The sequence below is a fragment of the Oryctolagus cuniculus genome, chromosome 12 (assembly GCF_964237555.1).
Source record: "Oryctolagus cuniculus chromosome 12, mOryCun1.1, whole genome shotgun sequence".
Classification (NCBI taxonomy): Eukaryota; Metazoa; Chordata; class Mammalia; order Lagomorpha; family Leporidae; genus Oryctolagus; species Oryctolagus cuniculus.
Genome location: NC_091443.1, coordinates 67,356,395 through 67,369,813, shown reverse-complemented (window position 1 = coordinate 67,369,813; position 13,419 = coordinate 67,356,395). Strand labels below are relative to the sequence as shown.

The 13,419-nt window shown below is 45.7% G+C and overlaps 1 protein-coding gene across 10 annotated transcripts in view; it reads right to left on the bottom strand.

Annotated features, from left to right (window-relative positions):
* Positions 1–10,982, bottom strand: part of CTDSPL2 (CTD small phosphatase like 2) — a 103,616-nt gene extending 92,634 nt beyond the window's left edge. For 6 of the 10 annotated variants that reach the window (XM_051822433.2, XM_070054115.1, XM_070054116.1 and 3 more), the window contains exon 1: positions 9,139–10,982. The gene's annotated coding sequence lies outside the window, so the exon portion shown is untranslated. Of the gene's footprint in view, positions 1–3,545; positions 3,668–9,020; positions 9,105–9,138 lie in introns of those variants that run through there. The other 4 variants (XM_070054117.1, XM_051822431.2, XM_070054114.1 and 1 more) reach the window with 2 other exon arrangements.
* Between the last annotated feature and the right edge of the window lie 2,437 nt (positions 10,983–13,419).

Below are 13,419 nucleotides of genomic sequence, written 5' to 3'. Positions count from 1 at the left end.
TGTAATTCTGCCTTTCAAATAAATAAATCTTTAAAAAATAATAAGAGATTTTTTCACTACTTCCTCTAAATATAATTTAAACATCTTACAAAAGGGCAATTTTATCACATGTAAGAAAATTTGGGACCAACATCTTTACCCATTATGCCACAGAGTAGCCCAATAAATAAATCTTTAAAAAAAAAAGAAAAAATGTATAGCAGGTTTTTTTAAAAATTTATTTACTTGAAAATCAGAGTTACACAGAGAGAACAGAAGAAGAGACAGAGACAGAGAGAATCTTCCATCTGTTGGTTCACTCCCCAAATGGTCGCAATGGCCAGGGCTGGGCCAGGCTGAAGCCAGGAGCCAGGAGATTCTTCCAGGTTTCCCATGTGGGTGTAAGGGCCCAAGCAGCTGGGCCATCTTCCGCTGTTTTCCTAGGCACATTAGCAGAAAGCTGGATTGGAAATAGAGCATCCAGGTCTCGAATCATTGCCCATATGGGATGCCGCCATTGCAGGCAGAGGCTTAACCCACTATGCCATAATGCTGTCCCCACAATAAAGTTTTAAAGTACAATGTCATTCTAGCAAGAATTTAAGTATGAATTCAAAACAACTGAGTACAATAGTTCATTCTTTTTCTCAACAAACATGAAAAACAACACTACCAGGCTAATACTTCAACATTTTTATACTTTATATGAAATGTGCCAACATCTATTTTTTTATTTACTGGACTCATCTACACACACACACACAAATTTCAATATACTTAGGAGATACTCATGAAAAAATTCTACAGATAAAGCCAGCGCCGCGGCTCAACAGGCTAATCCTCCGCCTTGCGGCGCCGGCACACCGGGTTCTAGTCCCTGTCCTGGTTGCCCCTCTTCCAGGCCAGCTCTCTGCTGTGGCCAGGGAGTGCAGTGGAGGATGGCCCAAGTGCTTGGGCCCTGCACCCCATGGGAGACCAGGAGAAGTACCTGGCTCCTGCCATCAGATTAGCGCAGTGCGCCGGCCACGGCGGCCATTGGAGGGTGAACCAATGGCAAAGGAAGACCTTTCTCTCTCTCTCTCTCTCTCTCTCTCTCACTGTCCACTCTGCTTGTCAAAAAAAAAAAAAAAATTCTACAGATAAAAAAAGTGAGTTTGGCCTAGGAATTTGACCTAGCAAGACACCTACATTTCATATCAGAAAACCTGAGTTCCAGTCCCACCTCCACTCTGCATTCCAACTTCTTGCTAACACAGATACTAGGAGACAGCAGGTATGGCTCAAGTGAGTAAGTTCTTGCCACCCATGGGAAACGTGGATTAAGTTTCTAGCTCCCAGCTAGCTCTGGCCCTCAGCTAGCTCTGGGGAGCAAAGCAGTAGAGAGGAACTCTCTGTCTCTTCTCTCTCCATCTCTCTGCTTCTCAAGCTAAAACTTAAAATAAATAAATAACTAGTCAAATATTAGATATAATTTTCTATATTCTCTTTTTACTACTAATAAAAAAGGCATATTCCCAATAGACAGGAAAAGCATGACTATTTGAAATATGATTTGACTATTTTTTAAATTCACAGTTGTACATCAGAATATTCAAATTCATATTTGTACATCAGAAAACTGATTATCATAATTTAACAAAATATACCAAAGTAGATATTTATGATATTAGTGAAAGGTTAATCATTTTCAACCTAGTAAGATAGTCATATATATTTAGGGAACAGCAAAAAAAAAAAAAAAAAAGCAATTATGACTAAGGCAAACAATCATAGTTTCCTCTAAAAGAAAGGTGTCTGTGTCCTGGATATTTTAACAGATTAACAGTCTTATTTTAATAAAACACACATTTAAAATTCCTAAAGATTATGTCAGGGGTAAGATTATGGCACAGAGGATTAAGCAACTCCTTGGGACACCTACATCCTATTACTGGGGTGTCAATGCAAGTCCCAGTTACTCTGCTTCTAATCCAGCTTTCTGCTAATATGCCTGTAAAGCAGTAGACAGGTAACAGCCCAAAAAGTTTCCTGCTATCCACACAAGAGACCCAGATGGAGAACTTAGCTCCTGACTTCAGCCTGGCTAAGACTGGCTATTTCAGGCATTTGGAGAAGTCAACTAGCAGATAGAAGATTTCTCTTTTCTCCATCTCTCCCCATGTCATTCTGCCTTTCAACAATAAATAAATCTTAAAACAAAAAAATTAACTGGTCTACATGAGAAACTGCAGCATAAATCAGGTTATGTCACTAACAGGGTCTTTAACTCCCTCTTCTTATATTTAGTTACTTCTCTGCTTTTTTCATTTCCAAACCATTTCACAAGCATGAGGGCACTTCAAAAAGTCTGTGTAGTGAAAGGCCTTTGGCCTCACAATTAAGATGCTGATTAAGGCAACTGTACCCAAATGTAAGTATCTAGTTTGAAATCTATCTCCACTCCTGACTCCAGCTTTGAGCTGGTGAAGACACCAGGAGTCAGCGGTGATTGCTCAAGTGACCTGGTCCTTCTACCCATGCAGGAGCCGTGGACTGAATTCTTAGTTTCGAGACATCACAGGACTCAGCCATTTTGGGCACCTCAAGAATAAATTAGCAGATGGGAGGGCACACATTTTCCATGTCTGTTTCTCAAATAATTTTAAAAAACATGTTTGTGGAAAATGGAATTAAGCACAAAGTAGGAAAAGCCTTTAAAGTGTAAAATTCCAAATTGCTGGCAGGTCCCCCAGATATGGTGGGCACTCAAGTAATTTTTCTAGATAGGTTAAAAATTACATGATCAGGGCCGGCACTGTGGCATAGCGAGTAAAGCCACCGCCTGCAGTACCAGCATCCCACATGGGTGCCAGTTCAAGTCCCGGCTGCTCCACTTCCAATCCAGCTCTCTGCTATGGCCTGGGATAGCAGTGGAAGATGGCCCAAGTCTTTGGGCCCCTACACCCGTGTGGGAGACCCGGAGGAAGCTCCTGGCTCCTGGCTTCAGATAGGCACAGCTCCAGCTGCCGCAGCAAGTTGGAGAGTGAACCAGGGTGGAAGAACCACCCACCCCGCCTCTCTTTCTGTGTGTAACTGACTTCCAAATAAATAAATCCTTTAAAAAAAAATCACATAATCATCTTTACTGTATTGTTAAGGGGAGTCATTTACTCTACCTTGAGGATGAGATTCAACAGATATGGAACCTGTATTAAAATCCAACAATTGAAGCCAGTGTTGTAGCACAGCAGGTTAAGCCACCACCTGCAAAGCTGGCATCCCATATGGACTCTTATTCATGTCCCAGCTGCTTCACTTCAAATCCAGCTCCCTGCTAATGTGCCTGGGAAAGCAGTGGAAGATGGCCAAGTGCTTGGACCTCTGCTATCCACATGCGAGCTCCAGATGAGTTCCAGGCTGCTGACTTTGGCCTGGCCCAACCTCAGCCATTGTAGCTATCTGGAGAGTAAACCAGTTGATGAAAGCTATCTCTCTTTCTCTCTTTCTCTCTTTCTCTCTTTCTCTCTCTCTCTCTTCTCTCTCTCTCTCAGGGGCCAGTGCTGTGGCACTGTAGGTTAATCCTCTACCTGAGGCGCCAGCATCCCATATAGGTACCGGTTCTAGTTCCGGCTGCTCCTCTTCCAATCCAGCTCTCTGCTGTGGCCTGGGAAAGCAGTAGAAGATGGCCCGAGTGCTTGGGCCCCCGCACCTGCATGGGAGACCAAGAGGAAGATCCTGGCTCCTGGCTTCGGATTGGCACAGCTCTGGCTGTTAGAGCCAGTTGGGGAGTGAACCAACGGAAGGAAGACCTTTCTCTACCTCTAAAATAAATAAATAATAAAATCTTTAAAAAAAAAAATCTAACTCAGCCTTTCAAATAAAATCTTTAAAAAAAAAAAAAACCACTATTGCAGCTTTAGTTTCTGCTTGACATTTGTCCCAAAGCATATATCTAAGCCAGACATATATTCCCTAGTGGTTGTAGGACTAAATTAATTTTTTTAATTTATATATTTTTAAAGGTTTCTTTATTTTGAAAGACAGAGAGAGACCGGCGCTGTGGTGTAGCAGTGGGTAGAGCCCTTGCCTGCAGTACTGGCATCCCATATGGAGGCAGCTCCAGCCGTTGCAACCAACCAGGGAGTGAACCAGCTGATGGAAGACTTCTCTCTCTCTGCCTCTCCTTCTCTCTGTGTAACTCTGACTTTCAAATAAATAAATAAAATCTTTAAAAAAAAAAAAAAAAAGAAAAAGAAAGAGGAGAGGCAGAGAGAGAGAGAAGTCTTCCATCCACTGCTTCACTCCCCAGATGGCCACAACGGCCAGAGCTGCAATGATCTGAAGCCAACGAGCCGGGAGCTTCTCCTGGGTCTCCAGCGCAGGTACAGGGGCCCACGGACCTGAGCCATCTTCCACTGCTTTTCCAGGCCACAGCAGAGAGCTGGATTGGAAGTAGAACAGCTGGGACTCAAATCAGTGCCTATATGGGACGCCAGCACTGCAGATGGCAGCCTCACCCGCTACGCCACAGTGCTGGCCCCTAATATTTTTATTTTTTGAGACAGAAAAGCGAGAGGCAGAAAGTTCTTCAATCCATTGGTTCACTCCACAAAAGCTCCCAAGAGCTGAGGCTGGAACAGGCCAAAGCCAGGAACCAGAAACCCCATCTCCCATCTGAGTGGCAGGAGCCCAAGTATTTGCTGCCTCCCAAGCACATTAACAGGAAGCTAGATCAGAAGCAGATCTGGGACTTGATCCAAGGCACTCCAATATGGAAAGGAGGCGGCCGGCGCTATGGCTCAATAGGCTAATCCTCCACCTTGCGGCGCCGGCACACCGGGTTCTAGTCCTGGTCGGGGCGCCGGATTCTGTCCCGGTTGCCCCTCTTCCAGGCCAGCTCTCTGCTATGGCCCAGGAGTGCAGTGGAGGATGGCCCAAGTGCTTGGGCCCTGCACCCAAGTTGGGAGACCAGGAAGAAGCACCTGGCTCCTGGCTTCAGATCAGCGTGATGCGCCGGCTGCAGCGCACCGGCCGCGGCGGCCATTGGAGGGTGAACCAACGGCAAAAGGAAGACCTTTCTCTCTGTCTCTCTCTCACTGTCCACTCTACCTGTTAAAAATTAAAAAAAAATTAGAAAAAAAAAAAAGGAAGGAGGCATTCCAAGCAGGGGCTTCATCTGCTGTGCCACAACACCTGCCCCTTATAAATTATTAAAATTTGTTTATTGAAAGGCAGACAACATTGGGCCAGTGCTGTGGTTAAGTGGGTTAAAGCCCCGGCCTGTAGCATCAGTATCCCATATAGGCATTGGTTTGAGTGCCAGCAGCTCCACTTCCAATCCAGTTCCCTATACTCATGTGCCTGGGAAAGTAGCAGAGGGTGGCCCAAGTGTTTAGGCCCCTACACTGACATGGGAGACCCTGAAGAAGCTCTTGGCTCCTGGCAATCCCAGTCTGTGCAGCCATTTGGAGTATGAACCAGCAAATGGAATCTCTCTCTCTCTCTCTCTCTCTCTCTCTCTCTCTCTCTGTCTCTACCTCTCTCTGTAACTCTGCCTTTCAAATAAATAAAAATAGGGGCCAGCGCTGTGGTGTAGCACATAAAGCTGCTGCCTGCAGTGCTGACATCTCATATGTGTGCCAGTTCAAGTCCTGGCTGCTCCACTTCTGATCAAGCTCTCTGCTATGGCCTGGGAAAGCAGAAGAAGATGGCTCAAGTCCTTGGGCCTCTGCAAACACGTGGGAAACCTGAAAGAAGTTCCTGGTTCCTGGCTTCAGAGAGGCGAAGCACCAGCCATTGTGACCATCTGGAGAGTGAACCACCAGATTGAAGACCTCTCTCTCTCTGCCTCTCTGTAACTCTGCCTTTCAAATTAATTAATTAAAAAAAAAAATTTTTTTTTTTAAAGCAGAGAGACAGAGGCAGAGAGACAGAATACAAGCAAGTACGTGCTCCCATCCACACATCTACTTCCCAAATGCCTACAACAGGCAGGGCCGGGCCAGGCCAAGCCATCCCAAAAGCCTGGAACCTAATCCAGGTCTTCCACATGGGTGGCAAGGATCTAACTACTTAAGCCATCACCTGCTGCCTCCCAGGGTATTCATTAGCAGGAAGCTGGAAATAGGGGTAGAGTCAAAAGTAGTACCCAGGTACTTTGATATGTGCTGATAGTATCCCAAGTCATGTCTTAACCACTATGCCAAAATGCCCACATCCAGACTATGGTAATCTTTAATGTAATCCATAGTTATAATCGGACCTATATTACAACTAGGTAGACTAGGTGACTGACCATGTAGTACAATTTTTTTAAAATTGCCAATGCCTAACTTTATTTGTATCTTTCTGATGCCTTTTTTTTTTTTTTTTTTTTTTGGACAGATAGACAGTGAGAGAGAGAGGGACAGAGAGAAAGGTCTTCCTTCTGTTGCTTCACCCCCCAAATGGCCGCCACAGCCAGAGCTACACCAATCCAAAGCTAGGAGCCAGGTGCTTCTTCCTGGTCTCCCAACTCAGGTGCAGGGCCCAAGCACTTGGGCCATCCTCCACTGCCCTCCCAGGCCACAGCAGACAGCTGGACTGAAAGAGGAACAACCAGGACAGAATCCGGCACCCCGACCGGGACTAGAACCCGGGGTGCCGGTGCCGGTGGACTTGGGCACCTGCACCCAAGTGGGAGACCCAGAAGAAGCTCCTGGCTTCGGATCGGTGCAGCGGCAGCCGTTGCGGCCAACTGGGGAGTGAATCAGATGGAAGACCTCTAACTATGACTTTGAAATAAATAAATAAATCTTTAAAAATTAATAATAATTTAGTCACAGCAGTTTATATGGTATTGAAAGAATATTTTCTTCCTTTGGCTGAAAATGTACATGGAAAAATGTACACGGAAAATATAATTTAAAGGTAAGATTATTTTAGCACAAAAAATCTTGAATTCCATGCATCCAAGGGATCTGCAAAAAGTTCATGGGGGGCTGCTACTTAGCAACTTGGTAAATTATAGCTGTAATTAAATATTGCTTTTTTCAAATTCTGGCAAACCACTTGATTCTTTATCTCATTAACCCAAAGCATAGTCTCCTAAGACTAAAATAATTTAATACCACTTTACTCAATTGGCAATTAATTCTGTGGTTCAGTATAGTCTAGTATATCCTTTCTGAACAACTGGCCCCCGTTTCTTTAACTAGAACTGAATTCTATTATTATATAATAATCTCATGAAAAACTACCTGACCAAAAACACAAGCTTAGAATTAGCTAAATGAATTTGGGAAAGTTAAAACTTCCCCAATTCCTAATCTCTTTAACAGTGGAAAAAGTAACATTAATAGCTGAAAGAAAATTCCCAAGAGCCACAATCAGAAGGGAATATTGTAAAATGTAGCAATCCTATTTGGAATTTTTATACAGCTACAAGTCTACAAAAGCTAAGGACCACACCGCTTACAGCCTTCAACCAATGCTGAGTGTTAAAAGAGCAAAGGTACTGAATGAACGCAGAACTAAACAATCTGGTAGAATCCTCAAAGACATAATCTACAATGCTCACGGTTACTTGAAAAATAACAATTTATAAACTACACAAAAAGGTAATAAAAATAAAAAGCCTGCATTAGATGTAACTACATCTTGGATCCCTTTACATCACATATTTTCCCATTTATTGACATAAATTAACTCAGCAAGTTTCAAACATGCCCACACCTCCATTTTCCACCCCCTATTCTACTGATCCTAGAAAAGAAGTATGAAGTTTAATTCAATCCTAAAAGACTGCCTTACATAAGAGCTACATTTGTCTTGACTTTCTTTATGACCTTGGGCAAAGTCTACCAAATGAGGACTACAACGATTTTTTGTGTTCCTGTTTATTAAGGAATTTTCACTCTAATATCATGCTAACAATAGTGAAGTTCTCCAAACTGAGCTAAAAGGTTGAGTATTAATGTCAATTGGCAGGTTATATGAATTTTTGAAATTTAGTCCGATTAGTGAAAAAACCTAGAAAGACTCCAAATCCAACACAACTGAAACATTCTGAAAAACACCAACATCTTCATAGATAACTGATCTAAAATGGTAAAGGCGGGGGGGTGAGTTAAACTAGTTTTAACTTGTCATTTCTCTGCTTTTATTAGGATAACAGCTGTATCACAAATGAAAAGAAGGGAAAGACAGAATAAAGAGCAATCTACAAGCTGAAAATTATACAGATAAATCTATCATTTCAAGTCACTAATTTGTATAGCCACACAGGGCAGTAATCTTGGTACTGCTTTATTAGCATTACAAAGATAAATCCCTGCCTTGGAGGAACGTCTACTAAGTGCATTTCACTTCAGGATCTTGGGAAAGTTTACAAGCAGTATCTTTTAGACTTCCCTAAGGTACTCTTAAAGTGCTTAACATCATTCACACATCGAGCCACCACTAGGGTGAGAAGTAAACACAATTTACTTATGCACTTATTTACCATAGAATTCTGGTCAAGAAGGCAAATGTAAACATACATGCAGGCATGTGATACCCAAAGGAAGCTGAGAATATGAAATATAATAAAATTCACCCTTAAATGACCACCATGAACACCAGGGGCCTTCCACATGAGCTGTTCCTCACTGTCACTCTTGATTTGAAAAAGTAACCATGTCAACTCAGTATTTTAACAGTACAATAGATAAACAGGACTTTATGAAATCCCTTCTCCCCGACTCTCGAAAGGTGTTTATAATCAGTGAGACACAGCAACGCCCCCCATAAGCACCCCACTAGAAAGAATGAAACACTGAAAAAACCAAGTGGATCAAGAAGGTTAGCAAGGCTGATCTTCTAACTTAATTCCCCACAGGGACCACAAGGTTGGGGACTAGGAACGTGAGATCGGGGTGGGGGTGGGTAGCGAAGTGAAATCTAACCCCAGAAATCACAACACAGGCCGCAGCCTCTGAGCTGAAGCTGGCGGGAAGTGAGCTCCCTTTCCGTTCCCAGGGGAAAGTCCAGAGAACAGCGGCTCCACACAGTGGAAGTATGAGGCGCCAACAGTGCATGCCTACCAAGGCGCCGGAGCCGCTGGAGGACCGGGCTGAGAAGGGGAGGAGATCCCGGCAGACGGCCCTGGAAGAGGAGGACTGAGGCTGGGAGCAGAGGCAGCGTCTGGACGAAGGGACTTACCTAACTGTGACGACAGAGAAGTGTCCTCGGTCTCCGGCAATGGTTCCGACTGCGCAATGTGTGGTGTCTTTCCCGCGTAGCCCGCAGCAGCAACAGAACCAGCTCCTTCAGCCAGTCGCCATTTCCCGCCTACCGACCTGCTGCACCGCACGAACAGGGACCCGGATGGAAAGCGGCCTCTCCGCGCAGGCGCCTTAGCTTCCTCCTCCCCCTCCCGCCACAATTCTGCGAGGTGGGAGGGGAGGAATGCGGGCGGCTACAGCAGGAGGTGGGGGCGGGGGCGGGGGGAACACCACCAAACCACTTTTACTTCCGTGAAGAATGTCGAAGCTGCTGAAGCCCGAACAAACTCTCGAGTCCGGGTTCCTGGCAGAGATTGAACATTGGTCCTTAGGGCTGGAGGGGGTAGGAAAGGACAAAACCTGTCAGGCTGCGCCGGGGCCTGGGGGATATGTGTACTTCAGGGGCCTCCGTAGCCGCCTGTGGAGTGGTCGCAGGGGGAGTAGGGAGTAAAGCGTTAGTAGAGGCGGGGACCCGAAAGGACGGTTTTTCCTCCGGCTGCTAACGGAACTGCTTAGGCCGAGCAGGGAGGGGGAGCGCGCCCTGGCCCCGGAGGCGGAGCTTGGGAATGCGTCGCGTTCCCTGGCGGCTAGGTTTAGCACCCGTGGGCGCGCCAGATGGGTGGAGCCGAGCTGGACCGGGCGGGACTAACGGCTTGGCGCGCTGGAGGAGGTGGTTTGTGGAGAGCGCTGCCTGGGGCGAGTAAAAACCGGATCACGCATCTTTTCCTGGGATCCCAGCGGCCCCTGAAGGTGTTCTTTCCGGCTCGCTGACTGGAAGGCAGAGAGTAGTGGCTCCTTGGATCAGTCGTCAGATTCACGCCCTTGGATTCCACGTGATGTAGGCGGTAGGGCTACAAGCTGAGAACTCAGATCTTTCAAACAGCGTGTACCTGCAAGCCTGGGTCAAGGGACGGCCAGCTCCAACAGAAAATGTATCCGAAACGGCTAGTCCTAGTGGTTGGAAGAGCATTATCTTTTAACAAAAAATCCTAGGCCACTTTCATTATTCGTCCAGGATTTAATTATTGAGGGGCGGGCATTGTGGGGCAATGGATTAAACCACCACTTGGGACTCCCGCATTCCAAAGCAGATTGCCAGTTCCAGAGCTCTTCCGCTTACGATCCAGCTTCCTGCTTAATGTGCACTCTCAGAGGCAGCAGATCATGGCTTCAGTACTTGGATTCTTGCCGCCCACATGGAGGACAGATGGAGTTCCTGGCTCCTGGCTTCAGCCTAGCCCAGCCCTGGCTGTTAGGGGAATTTGAGGTGTGAACCAACGGATGGAAGCTCTCTCTGTTTTCCTCTTTCTGTCACAATGCCTTTCAAATAAATAAACCTTAAAAAGAAAAAAAATAGGGCCAGCGCTTGGCTCTTGGCTTCCCATCAGCCAAGCTCCCGCTGCTCAGGCTGTTAGGAAAATGACACAGTCTTATCTATGGCGCGATCTACACCCTGACAACATCCTAGGCTCTAGCCCCCACCTCCATGCTGGAAGCTAGGTGGCCACATGGCCCAACCACCATGTCAGCCCCATCCCCCTCCTGACGGGATTCACTGCTCCTGCTTCCCTGCCCGCCCTACGGCAACGTTTTAAAAGGACCTGTTCCTGAACACGTGGTGCTCCTCTCTCCCCTCCTCTCTCTCTAGTCTCCTCTGCTCTCGCTCCTCTCTCTCAGCTCCTCTCTCCTGCTCACGCTCTTCTCTCCTCTCCTCTCTCTTTTCCTTCCTCACCCTTTCCCTCCGGCCTGCTGGGTTTCCCCCAATAAACTCTCCCCTACTCAGGTGTCTGGTGTGTTTTGTGGCAGCCTTACGTTGGTGCCGAAACCCCCCCGGGACCTTACAACAGCCTTTTGGGGAGTGAACCAGCTGATGAAAGATCTCTCTCTCTCTCTCTCTCTCTCTCCCTCCCTCCCTCCCCTCTCTTCTGCTCTCCTCTCCTCTCTCTCTCTGTAACTCTGCCTTTCAAATAAATGAACCAGTAAAAAAAAATTATATTTAGATGCAAGACAGTGGTTATAGGAAAAAAACTAGTAGCATGCATTTTTACCTACTTTTTTAAACCATTCAAAACTGCAATCTGAAACATTAACAAGGTGTTCACAAAGTCATGTAATAGAAATACCAATAGTCTTTTAATATGTCCTTTATTCCAAGGTGTAGGTTAAATATCCATAATCCAAAATCCAAAACTTTTTGAGTACCATCATGAAACTACATGTAGAAAACACACAAGGGGCCGCTGCTGTGGCGTAGCGTTATGGTAAGGCCACCGCCCGCAGTGCTGGCATCCCATATGGGTGTCATTCAAGTCCCGGCTGCTCCACTTCTGATCCAGCTGCCTTGCTAATGCACCTGGGAAGGAAGTGGAAGATGGCCCAAGTCCTTGGGCCCCTGCACCCACTTGGGAGATCCGGAAGTAGCTCCTGGCTCCTGGTTTCAGATTGGCCTGGCTCAGCCATTGCAACCATTTGGGAGTGAACCAGAGGACGGAAAATTTCTCTCTCTCTGCCTCTGCTTCTGCCTCTCTGTAACTTTACCTTCCAAATAAATAAATCTTAAAAAAGAAAAAGATGGGCCAGTGCCATGGCACAGTGGGTTAATCCTCTGCCTGCAGTGCCAGAATCCCATATGGGCGCCGCTTCGAGTCCCGGCTGCTTCTCTTCCAATCCAGCTCTCTGCTGTGGCCTGGGAAAGCAGTAGAATATGGTCCAAGTCCTTGGGCCTCTGCACCCACGTGGGAGACTGGGAAGAAGCACCTGGCTCCTGGCTTCGGATCGGCGAAGCTCTGGCCATTGTGGCCATTTGGAGAGTGAACCAATGGATGGAAGACTTTCCTGTCTCTCCCTCTCACTGTCTGTAACTCTACCTCTCAAATAAATAAATAAAATCTTGGATGGAAGGAAGGAAGGAAAAAAGGAAGGAAGGAAGGAAGGAAGGAAGGAAGGAAGGAAGGAAGGAAGATAGATACAGGCGGACGTTGTTATGCAAAGGGTAAAGCTGCTGCCTGCCGTGCTGGCATTCCACATGGACGCCAGTTCAAGTCGCAGCTGTTCCGTTCTCATCCAGCTCCCTATAAATGGCATGGAAAAAGCAGTAGAAGATGGCCCACATGCCTGGGCCTCTGCCACCTACATGGGAGACCTGGATGAAGCTCTTGGCTCCTGGCCCATCCCTGGCCATTGCAGCCATCTGGGGAGTGAACCAGCAAATGTAAGATCTCCATCTCTCCCTCTCTTTCTGTACTTCTTTCAAATAAGTAAATATTACAAAAATTCATATAAAAAAGAAAATTCCACACTTCATGTGATAGGGCAGAATCAAAACACATATGCACTTAGACTCTATAGAAACTGCATATGAAACATAATAAAATTTTGTGTTTAGACTTAGGTTCCAATCCCCAAAATATCTCATTATGTATATGGAGATATCCCAGAATCTGAAAAAGCCTGCAATTTGAAACACTCTATTTTCAAGCTTTTCAGACAAGGGATACTCAACCTGTATATGAAATATATTTACCTTTTACCTGAAATATAGACATATGTACTTCATAATTCATTATTAATATTTTATATGTAGGGGCCAGCGCTGTGGCTCACTCGGTTAATCCTCCGCCTGCAGCGCCGGCATTCCATGTGGGTGCCAGGTTCTAGTCCCGGTTGCTCCTCTTCCAGTCCAGCTCTCTGCTGTGGCCCGGGAGTGCAGTGGAGGATGGCCCAAGTGCTTGGGCCCCTGCACCCGCATGGGAGACCAGGAAGAAGCACCTGGCTCCTGGCTTCAGATCGGCACAGCGTGCCAGCCGTAGCAGCCATTTGGGGAGTGAACCAACAGAAGGAAGACCTTTCTCTCTGTCTCTCTCTCACTGTCTAATCTCTACCTATCAAATAAAAAAAATTTTTTTATATGTTTTCATTTCATTATAATTCACTAAAGCAGTAATACACTAAATATTGAAATATCAGAATTGCATTTTGCTCCAATACTTTAATTACTTAATGGCAATGGCACTTAATTACTTAACAGGCAAAGCTGAACTCTTTATTCTCAGACTTGCTTCTCCTTCAGTGTTCTCCATCTTACTGAATGCAGTTTTCCTTACTCATAACCCATGTCCAATGCATTATAAAGCATAATAAATAGATTCAACCAACCATGGGCTGAAAATATGTTTTGTTTTGTTTTATTTTGTTTTGTCTTTGTTTTCAGAGTTAGAGA